The following is a 12,250-nucleotide window of genomic DNA, read 5'->3' as shown; positions in this document are numbered from 1 at the left end:
CCAATTTCTCTGGTTCTGGCATCCCCAGTCCCACCAGATGTATATCACCTCTGTGTGTCTCCCACTTCAACTCTATTTCCCCCAGCAACTTTCAGCATCCAGTTTTCTCCTGGTGCCAGGTTGCCCTCCCTGCTCTGGTAGGGAAGGGAGCTGGTGATCTAACTCTCCTCCCCATATCCTGCATCAGACACCAGCCAGGGGCCAGAGTGAGCTAGGTCCCTGCACAGATCCCAGGGGCCTTACTGTCCCAGTGCAATCTCCTCACTGTCTGTTTTCCAATGTCCTCTACAATTTTTGACCTCCAAACTTCATATGAGCTGGAATTCCATTGGCTGTTCACTCAGTTCTTCAGAAATGGGCTAGGTGTTCCCACTAGGCGCAGAGAGAACTGGGCTGTGCTCTCACCTACCTCACCATCCTCATTGTCCCCTCATTTTTCAATCTGAACTCCATGTGTGGCACTGTGTAGGTTGCCATCTTTGGTCCAATTTTTTCTTATTTTTCTCCCTCAAATGATGACACCTGAATACATAATTTTAATCTGTTCATGGTTTTGGGGGGGGCGGTGCTTAAACAACAGAGTTTTATTTCTCTCACAGTTCTGCAGTTTGGGAAGTCCAATTTCAGGCTGCTGGCAGATTTACTTCCTAGTGAGGACTCTCTTCCTGACTTAGAAGGCCACCTTCTTTTTTAAAAAATATATTTCATTGATTATGTTATTACAGTTGTCCCATGTCCCCCTTCATTACCCTCCACCCTGCACACCCTCTCCCTCACACATTCCCCCCTTTAGTTCATGTCCATGTGTCTTAATTTTATAGCTTCTACATTTCCCATACCCTTCTCGCCCTCCCCCTGTCTATTTTCTGCCTGCCATCTATGCTACTTTCTCTATGTACCTTCCCCCCTCCTCCCAACCCCCTGTTCTACCTCTTCATGTTATCTCCATTTCTGTGGTTCTGTTCCTGTTGTAGTTGTTTCCTTAGCTTGTTTTTATTTTAGGTGTGGTTGTTAGTAATTGTGAGTTTGCTGTCATTTTAGAATACATGTTTTTTATCTTCTTTTACTTAGATAAGTCCCTTTAACATCTCATAAAATAAGGGCTTGGTGATGGTGAACACCTTCAACTTGACCGTATCTAAGAAGCACTTTATCTGTCCTTTCATTCTAAATGAAAGCTTTGCTGAATAGAGCAATCTATCCATCTTGGATGTAGGTCCTTGTCGCTCACGACTTGGCATACTTCTTTTGAGCCCCTTCTTGCCTGTAAGGTCTCTTTTGAGAAACCCATTGACAGTCTGATGGGAACTCCTTTGTAGGTGACTGTCCCCTTATCTCTTGCTGCTTCTAGGATTCTCTCCTTCATTTTAATCTTGGCTAGTGTAATTATGATATGCCTTGGTGTGTTCCTCCTTGGGTCCAAGTTCTTTGGGACTTTCTGAGCCTCTTGGACTTCCTGGCAATCTATTTCCTTTGCCAGATTGGGGAAGTTCTCCTTTATTATTTGTCCAAATAAGTTTTCTACTTGTTGCTCTTCCTCTTCCCCTTCTGGTACCCTTATAATTTGGATGTTGGAACATTTGAAGATGCACTGGAGGTTCCTAAGCCTCTTCTCATTTTTTTGAATTCTTGTTTCTTCATCCTTTTCTGATTGGTTGTTTCTTTCTTCCTTCTGGTCCACTCCATTGATTTGAGTCCCAGTTTTTTTTTTATCATGATTGGTTCACTGCGCATTTTCCTTCATTTCACATAGTGTAGCCTTCATTTTTTCATGTAATCTGTGACCAAAATCAACCAATTCTGTGAGCATCCTGATCACCAGTGTTTTGAACTGTGCATCTGATAGGTTGACTATCTCTTGGTCACTTAGAAGTATTAGCTCTGGGTCTTTGAGCTGTTTTTCTGCTTGAGCCACAATGTTTTGGTCTGTCTGCACCTGTTGCATATGAGGTGCAGAACCTTAGGTGTTCACCAGGGTGGGGCAACCCAAGTCGCTGGGTTGTGACACTCTATGTGAAGGCAGGGTCCAAAATGGAAAAACAATGGCACTTTGCTTCTCTCTGTTGCACCTCAGTCTCTTCCACTGTTTCCCCCAAGCAAATTGGGCCTTTCTGATGCTGAGTCCTGTGTGGGTGGGCTTCTGTGCATTCTACGACTCTGTGGGTTTCTCCAACAAACTTTCCTGTGAGGGTGGGAGTCTCTCCCTGTGTCTCAACCCCCACCAGTGTTTTCAATCAGTGTTTTGAGCCTTTGTTTCTGGGGCTAGGAACCTGGGTTTCGAGATTCATCTTGCTCCCCAGTTATCTGCATGCAAATGTGGGACCTCTGCCTGGTCAGCCAGCCACCTTGTGCATGGTGCCCCACTTCTCAATCGCCACCTTGCTGGGTCTGTCCATTGCCACCCCATGCCCAAGATCTGCCAGCCGCCGCCTGGGTGCCCAGGGTCTGCCCAGTGCCTCCTTGCATGCCTGCTGCCGCCCTGCATGCCTGGGGTGCCTTGCGCATGCCAGGTGTCACTGCTTCCTGTGGTGCGACCCCTCTCTGCTGGGCCGCCCAACTGCACCCCGCCTACCAGTCTGGATGAATGTGTCTATTTTAACTCCTTGGTTGTTGGACTTCCATAGAGTTTAATTTTCTTTCAGTTTTCGTTGTTACTTTGTTTCTAAATTGTTGTTGTCCTTATTTTGGTTGTTCAAGGAGGCACAGTGTGTCTACCCACGCCTCCATCTTGGCTGGAATTCTCATGTATTCTTTTTACTTTTATACCTCTATCTGTAGTCTAGACCTTTCTCTACTTCATAATTTTTTTTTATCTTCATAGTAGATGGCCTTCTTCAAGTGCTCTATCAATACTTTAATCTTAATATGCCAAAAGAACAGTTTATATTTCCTCCGAGTTTTATGTTTGTTTTATATTACACGTTTAGCCTTAGTGAGGTAAAATATATAAACATTGCACAAGTTTAATGTATACATCTTAATGAATTTTGACGTATCGCACACCCATAATATGTCACCACACCCAAGTTATTTAGCATATATATCACCTCCATTAGTTTCCTTGTGTACTTTTGTGGGTCTTTAAAAAAATACTTTAACAAATACATTACATGAGGTCTATCCTGTTGACATATTTTACATGGTAACATGCATAGTAACATAATATCAGCAGTAGGTACTATTTTGTATTACAGATCTTTAGAAGATACTCGTCTTACAAAATGGAAACTTTAGTTTTTACCAATCGATAAATAATTCTATTTTTTCTCAGTCTCTGATAACCACCATCCTATTCTCTCCTTTTGAGTTTGATTAAATTAGATACCTCATTGGTGGAATCATGCAGTATCTGTCTTCTGTAACAGTGTTATTTCACTTAACATAATGCCTTCTAATTTTATTCATGATGTAAAAATGCTGATTTTTATTTAATACTGAGTATTGTTGCACTTACTGCATATGCCACATTTCCTTTATTTATTTATCTAATAATGGACATTTGGGTTGTTTCCATACCTTGGCTATTGTGAACATGAGAGTGCAGATAACTTTCAGATAATGATTTCATTTTCTTTGGTTATGTACTTATCCCAGAATTGGGATTACTGAATTATATGGTAGTTTTATTTTTATTTTTTGAGGAACCTCCATACTGTTTTCCATATTGGCTACACCATTCTACATTCCCACCGACAGTGTACAAGTACTCACTTTTCCCCACATGTTCTCCAACAATCATCTTTAAAAAATAATATGCATCCATCCTGCCCTGACAAGGTGGTTTACTTGGTTGAAGCATCATCCTGGACATCAAAAGGTTGTGGGTTGGATTCCCTGTCAGGGCACATACCTAGGTTTTGGGTTTGATACCTGAGCAGAGAATGTATAGGAGGCACTCATGTTTCTCTCTCTCTCTCTCTCTCTTTCTCTCCTTTCCTCTCTCTCTAAAATCAATAAACATATCTTAGGTGTGGAATAAAAAATGAAATAAAATAAAAGTTATCCATCCTAACAGGTGTGAGGTTGTATGTCACTGTGGTTTTGATTTGCATTTCTCTGTTGATTGGTATGGTTTAGTACCTTTTTCGTATATCTGGAGGTGTTATGTATGTCTTCTTTGGAGAAAGATACATTTGAGTACTTTTCTTTTTTTGAAGTTGGATCATTTATTTCTGCTGTAAGTAGTTGAAGTTTATATATTTTGAATAATATTAACTCCTTCTTCATCAGCTAGATGTTTTGAAAATATTTTACCAATTCTGCAGGATGTCTTTTTACTCTATTGACTTTTGTTGTGCAGAAACTAATAAGTTTGATGTAGCATCAAAAAGTACTTAGGAATAAACTTAACCAGGTCGTTAAACACTTGTACACTAAAAACTATCAAATATAGTTCAATGAATTTAAAGCAGACATAAATAAATGGAATGAAATATCATGTTTATGGATTGGGAGAGTTAATATTCTAAAATGATCACATTCCCAAAGTGATGTATACATTCACTGCAATCCTTATCAAAATCCCAAATATATTTTTAACAGAAATAGAAAAAAATCCTAAGAATCATGTGGAACTACATGAGACCCCACAAATCCAAATAATTCTTGAGCAAGAAAACAAAAGCAGAGGCATCGCACTTCCTGATTTCAAACTACAAGGAAGGGCAAAAGAAGGTTTATAGATTTTTGTATAGAAAGTAATATAATAATAAATAAATAATAATACAAGAATAAATTTTGTCTTTGAAATACTCACAACTATAAACCTCTTTTTGTTGCACTCTGTACATTACAAAGCTAAAGTTAAGACCATCAGGTACTGCCATATAGATGGCTATATAGACAATGGAACAGAATAGAGAACCTAGAAATATATGCATGTGTATGTGATCAACTCATCTTTGGCAAGGGTGCCAAGAACATTCAATGAAGAAAGGAAAGTCTCTTCAACCAACGATGCCGGGAAAGCTGGATATCTACAGGAAGAAGAGTGAAACTGCTTCCTACCTTTCATCATACACAAAAATCAACTCAAAATAGATTAAGAGCTTCAAGGTGAAGCCTGAAATTGTAAAACTCTTTGAAGGATGCATAGCAAGAAAACTTCTTTTTTAAAATTAAATTTATTGGGGTGATACTGGTTAAGAATATTATATAAATTTCAAGTGTACAATTCTATGACACATCATCTGTATATTGCATAGTGTGCCCACTACCCAAGGCCAAATCTTTCATCACCATATATAGGAACTCCTTTACCATTTACTCTCCTCACACCTCTTCCCTCCAGGAATCACCATATTGTTGCCTTGTTGTCTGTGTTTATGAATTTATGCTTTTCTTGTTTGTTCATTTAGTGCTTTCAGTTTTATATCCCACATATGAGTGAAATCATATGGTTCTTAACTTTTGCTGTCTGATTTCTTTTGCTTAGCATGATATTCTCAAGATCCATCCATGTTTTTGAAAATGGCACTATTTCATCTTTTTTATGGGTGAGTAATATATATATTGGGATATATTGTATCCTATTGTATACATGTACCACATCTTCTTTAACCAATCATCTATTGAAAGACATCTCAGTTGTTTCCATGTCTTGGCCACTGTGAATAATGATGCACTGAACACAGGGGTGCGTATATTTTTGTGAATAAACACTACCAAATTTTCTGGGTAGATGTCCAGAAGAGAGGATTACTAAGTCACGTGGTAAGAAGGTTAGATATATGGTGAAAAAAGATTTGATTTTGGGTGGTGGGCACAAAATGCAATATACAGATGTTGTATTATAGAACTATACTTGAAACCTATATCATTTTATTAACCAATACCATCCCAATAACCTTAATTTAAAATTAAATAATTATATCAATAAACTAAAAGAATAAAACCTATGATAAAAAATATAGTGTGAGGTTCTGGCCATGATGGAGGCATAGGTAGAAACTCTCCACTTCTTTGCACAACCAGAAGGAGGATGACAACAAATCTAAAAACAATAAACAACCAAAAGGGCCAGAAAACGAAACCGAATGGAACTCTGATATTCTCTTTAATTCTGCAAGGAATTAAAGAAAAAAATCAACCAGAACAACCAGACTGGTAAGGCCCAGACTGCACGGCCAACACAGAAAAACTGCGGCCATGCTGGGGACCTTGGGGAAGGGGCTGGCTACCGGGGTCTGTGGGCTGTGGGGGACGGGCTGACTTAAGGGGAAAACTGAGACCCAGACCTGACTGTGGGCTATAGCTGGGGTTACCATGATGGATGAAACTCCCAGTGTCACAGGAGAGTTTGTTGGAAAGTGCAGTAGAGATGAGCAAGAGGGCTGCATTGCTCCCTTTCTGGCACCTTACCAACAGGAAGCCCTGCAGTAAAGCAAAGAGGGTTGCACTGCCATGGTGAATATTTAAGCCTCATCCCCTAATAACTTACTAGGTATGCCAAGTGAAAGAAATGTGGCCCAATGAAAGAACAGAGCAAAACCTCAGAACAAAGAAATAAGGAGATAGCCAACCTAACCAATAGAAAATTTATTGATTTATTTTTCAAATTATTTAATTGTTCAAGTACAGTTTTCTGTGTTTTACTTTCATCCCAGCCCACCCCACCCCCAGTGCTTCCCACCTACCTCTCATTTCCAGCCCCCTTAGTTTTTGTCCATGTGTCCTTTATACTTGTTCTTGTAAATCCTTCCCCTTTTCCCCTGAAATTCCCTACCCTTCCCCCTCTGATCATTGCCAGCCTGTTCTCTGTTTCAGTGTCTTTGGTTATATTTTGCTTGCTTGTTTGTTTTATTGTTTGGGTTCCCATTAAAGGTGTGATCATATGGTATGTCTTTCACCACCTGGCTTATTTCACTCAGCATAATGCTTTCCAGTATCATCCATGCTGATGCAAAGGGTAGGAGCTCCTTCATTCTTTCTGCTGCACAGTATTCCATTGTGCAAATGTACCATAGATTTTTCATTCATTCATTTACTGATGGGCAGCTAGGTTGCTTCCAACACTTGGCTATTGTAAATTATGCTGCTATTAACATTGGGGTGCATAGGTTCTTTTGGACTGGTGTTTCGGGGTTCTTAGGATATAATACTAGCAGTGGAATTGCTGGGTCAAGAGGCAGATCCATTTTTAGATTGCTGAGGAAATTCCATACTGTTTTCCATAATGATTGTACCAGTCTCCAATCCCACCAACACTGAATTAGGGTCCCCTTTTCCCCACAACCTCTCCAACACTTGTTATTTGTTGCTTTGTTTATGATGGCCATTCTGACTGGTGTAAAGTGGTATCTCTTTGTGGTTTTAATTTGCATCTCTCTTATACCTAGTGATATTGAGCACTTTTTCATGTGTCTTTGTATCTTTTGTGTGTCCAATCTGAAGAAGTGTCTGTTCAAGTCCTTTGCCCACTTTTTAATTGGGTTGCTTCTCTTCTTAGAGTGGAGTTGTGTAAATTCTTTGTATATTTTAGAGATTAAACCCTTGTCTGAGATATCACTGGCAACTATGTTTTCCCATACAGTTGATTCTCTTTTTATTTTAATACTGTTTTCTTTAGCCATGAGAACTTTTTAATTTTGATGAGATCCCATTTGTTTATTCTTTCCTTTATGTCCCTTGTTCTAGGGGACATATCAGTAAAAATGTTGCTGTGTGAAATACCTGAGATTTCCTTGCCAATGTTCTCCTCTAGGACTTTAATGCTGTCACAACTTATACTTAAGTCTTTTATCCACCTTGAATTTATTTTTGTGTATGGTATAAGCTGGTGACTGAGTTTCTTTTTTTTTTTTTGGACTTAGCTGTCCAGTACTCCCAACACAATTTGTTGAAGAGGCTATTTTTATTCCATTTTATGTTAATGCACCCTTTATTGAATATTAGTTGCCTTTAGAGGCTTGGGCCTTTTTCTGGGCTCTCTGTTCTGTTCCATTGGTCTATGTGCCTGTTTTTATGCCAGTATTAGGCTGTTCTGATTACAGTGGTCTTCTAATACAGTTTGGTATCAGGTATTACAATCTCTTCTATTTTGATCTTCTTTCTCAAAATTGAAGCAGCTATTCAGGGTGTTTTATGGATCCATATAAATTTTTGAAGTGTGTTTTCTATGTCTGCAAAATATGCATTGGTACTTTAATAGGTTTTGCATTGAATCTGTAAATTGCTTTGGGTAGTATGGACATTTTGATGATGTTAATTCTTCCAATCCATGAACACGGTATATGTTTCCATTTGTTTGTGTCTTCCTTGATTTCCTTCTTCAGTGTTGTGTAGTTTTCTGTACACAGGTCTTTTACCTCTTTGGTTAGGTTTATTCCTAAGTATTTTATTTTTCTTTTTGCTATATCAAATGGGATTTTTTTCTTGACTTCTGCTTCTGGTGTTTCATTGTTGGTATACAAAAACGCCTTTGATTTCTGAATACTGACTTTGCATCCTGCTGTTTTGCCAAATTCATTTATTAGGTGGAGCAGTTTTTGGGTAGAGTGTATAAGATTTTCCATGTACACTACCATATCATCTGCAAACAATGACAATTCTGTTTTCTCCTTTCTAATTTGGATGTGTTTTATTTTATTTTCTTGTCTGATCACTGTGGCTAAATCTTCTAATACTACATTGAATAGAAGTGGTGAGAGTGGACAAACTTGGCTTGTTCCTGATCTTAGTGGAAAAGCTTTTAGTTTTTCCCCGAGTGTGATGTTGGCTGTAAGTCGCTCATATATAGCCTTTATTATATTGAGGAATGCTCCCTCTATTCCTAATTTGCTGAGTGTTTTTATCATAAATGGGCATTGTATCTTATTAAAAGCTTTTCCCACATCTATTGATATGAGCATGTGATTTTTGTCTTTGCTTTTGTTCATATGATGCATTTCATTTACTGACTTGCAAATATTGAACCACCCTTGCATCCCTGGGATGAATCCCGCTTGCTCATGGTAAGTGATCTTTTTAATGTATTGGGTGAGATTTGCCAATATTTTGTTGAGGATTTTAGTGTCTATGTTCATTAGCAATATTGTCCTGAAGTTTTCTTTCTTTCTTTTGTCTTTATCTGGTTTTGGAATTAGTATGATGCTGGCTTCATAAAAAGAGTCTGGGAGTCTTCCATCATTTTGAATTTTTGGAATAGTCTCTGAAGAATAGGGGTTATAACGCTCTTCCTTAAATGCTTTGTAGAATTCTCCTGTGAAACCATCTGGTCCAGGGCTTTGGTGCAGTGGGAGATTTCTGATTACTGCATCAATTTCATCTGCTGTTATTGGTCTATTCAGGCTTTATGATTCTTCTTCATTGAGTTCTGGAAGATTATATTTTTCTAGAAATTTGTGCATTTTACCCAAGTTTTCAAATTTCTTGGCATACAGTTATTCATAGCAATTTCTTACAATCCTTTGTATTTCTGTGGTGACAGTTGTAATCTCTTCTCTTTCACTTCTGATTGTGTTTATTTGGGTCCTCTGTCTCCTTTTCTTGATGAACCTTAAAATATTCGGTAGAGTGTATAAGATTTTCCATGTACACTACCATATCATCTGCAAACAATGATAGTTTTGTTTTCTTCTTTCTGATTTGGAGGCTTAAACCTTGTTGATTTTGTTTATCTTTTCAAAAAAACAGCTCCTATATTCATTGATCCTTAGAATTACGCTTTTAGTCTCTATGTCATTTAATTCTGCTCTGATCTTGATTACTTCCTGCCTTCTACCTGCTCTGGGGTGTCTTTTTTTCCTTGAGTTTTTGTTGGCCTAGGGTTAGGTTGTTTGAAATGTTTCTATCTTTTATAGGTAGGCCTGTATTGTTATGAACTTCCCTCTCAGGACTGTCTTTGCTGTGTCCCATAAATTTTGGGTTGTTGTGAGTTCATTTTCATTTGTTTCCAGAAACTTTTTGATTTCTTCCCTAAATTCATTCTTGACCCATTTGTTGTTTAATAGCATGCTATTCAATCTCCGTGATTTGTAGTGTTTTGGATTATCTCCTTTGGGGTTGGATTCCTGTTTCAGTCCCTTGTAGTCAAAGAAAATGCTTAGTATGATTTCAATTTTCTTGAATTTGTTGAGGGTCGTTATGTGTCCTACCATGTGGTCTATCTTTGAAAATGTTCCATGCGCATTTGAAAAGAATATGTATTTAGCTTCTTTGGGTTGAAGGGCTCTATATATATCAGTTAAGTCCATTTATGTAGGGCGTTGTTCAATGCCATATCTTTGTTGATATTTTGTTTGGAAGATTTGTCCATTTTTGACAGTGGGGTGTTAAAATCCCCTACTATAATTGTGTTGCTGTCAATATCTTTCTTGAAGTCCTCTAAGATTGTCTTTATACATTTGGGTGCTCCTGTGTTGGGTGCATATGTATTTATGATGTTTATATCTTCTTGGTGGGTTCTTCCCTTGAGTATTATGAAGTGACCTCTGGTTCTCTCCTTATGGCCCTTTTTGTGAAGTCTATTTTGTCTGATATGAGTATTGCTTCTCTGGCTTTTTTTTTTTGGTCCGTTTTCTTGGAAAATTTGTTTCCAGCCCTTCACTTTCAGTTTGTGTAGGTCTTTTGTCCTGAGGTGGGTTTCTTGTAGGCAGCATATGTGTGGGTCATGCTTCCTTATCCATTCAGCTATTCTATGTCTTTGGATTGGAGCATTTAATCCATTTACATTTAAGGTTATTATTCATAGGTACTTATTCATTCCCATTATTGTACCCGAGTTTCTCTCTGTCTCTTTCTTTTTCTTCCTTTCCTTAAAGCAGTCTTTTTAGTATTTCTTGTGGTATTTCTAACTCTAAGGGAAAAAGAAATAACGAACCTCTCAGATGCACAGTTCAAAATACTGGTGATCAGGATGCTCACAGAACTGGTCAATTTTAGTCACAAATTAGAGGAACAAATGAAGGCTCAACTAATTGAAATGAAGGAAAATCCACAGGAAACCAATAGTGATGGAAAGGAAACTGGGACTCAAATCAATGGAGTGGATCAGAAGGAAGAGAAAAATGACGAAACAGGAAAAAATGAAGTTACAAGAATTGAAAAAAATGTGAAGAGGCTTAGGAACCTCCGGGACATCTTTAAATGTTCCAATATCCGAATTATAGGGGTACCAGAAGGGGAAAAGAACTGGCCACGAGTGGAAAACTTATTTGAACAAATAATAAAGGAGAACTTCCCCAGTCTGGCAAAGGAAATAGACTTCCAGGAAATCCAGGAAGCTCAGAGAGCCCCAAAGAACTTAGACCCAAGAAGGAACACACCAAGGCACCTCACAATTACACTAGCCAAGATTAAAAGGAAGGAGAGAATCCTAGAAGCAACAAGAGGTAAGGGGACAGTTACCTACAAAGGAGTTCCCATCAGACTGTCAGGTGATTTCTCAAAGAGAGACCTTACAGGCAAGAAGGGGCTGGAAGGAAGTATTCCAAGTCATGAAATCCAAAGACCTACAGCCAAGATTACTATATCCAGAAAAGCTCTCACTTAGAATCGAAGGGCATTCTAAAATGTGCTTCTCTTAAATGTGCTTAAATAAAGTGCTTCTGAGATAAGATCAAATTCAAGGAGTTCATCATCACCAATCCCTTATTATATGAAATGTTAAAGGAACTTATCTAAGAAAAACAAGATAAAAACATGTACAGTGAAATGACAGCAAACTCATAATTATTAACAACCATACCTAAAACAAAAACAAAAGCAAACTCACCAAACAAGTATAACAGGAACAAAACCACACAAATGGAGATTGCAGGGAGGGTATGCAACAGGGGAGTGGGAGGAAGAGAGAGGGGGAAAATGTACAGAGAATATGTAGCATAAATAGTAGGTAGAAAATAGACAGAGGGAGGTTAAGAATATTATAGGAAATGTAGAAGCCAAAGAACTTACATGTACAATCCATGGACATGAACTAAAAGGAAGGAGTGTGAGTGGGAGGTGGTGTGCATGGTGGAGGAGTACAAGTGGGGGGGATGGGACAATTCTAATAGCATGATGAATAAAATATATTTTAAAAAAGAATGGACAGTAATTTTTAATTCTCTAATAAATCAAATTTACTCTGCCACTTCAGTACTTTGCTTTTGCCAAATATGTCTATTCCATGAGAATGTCTTTCCATTTATTGTGTAGATGCTCTCTTAAATTTTACTGTGCAGAATCAGCATTTCTCCTCTTGTTAATCAATTTAGTTCTTAATTTTCAGAAGTTACTTGATTTACGCATTTATTGATCATATTAAAAA

This window comes from Sturnira hondurensis, unplaced genomic scaffold (genome assembly GCF_014824575.4).
Source record: "Sturnira hondurensis isolate 20B ecotype Veracruz unplaced genomic scaffold, ASM1482457v3 Scaffold0004248, whole genome shotgun sequence".
NCBI lineage: Eukaryota > Metazoa > Chordata > Mammalia > Chiroptera > Phyllostomidae > Sturnira > Sturnira hondurensis.
Note: the sequence above shows the minus strand (reverse complement) of the source record.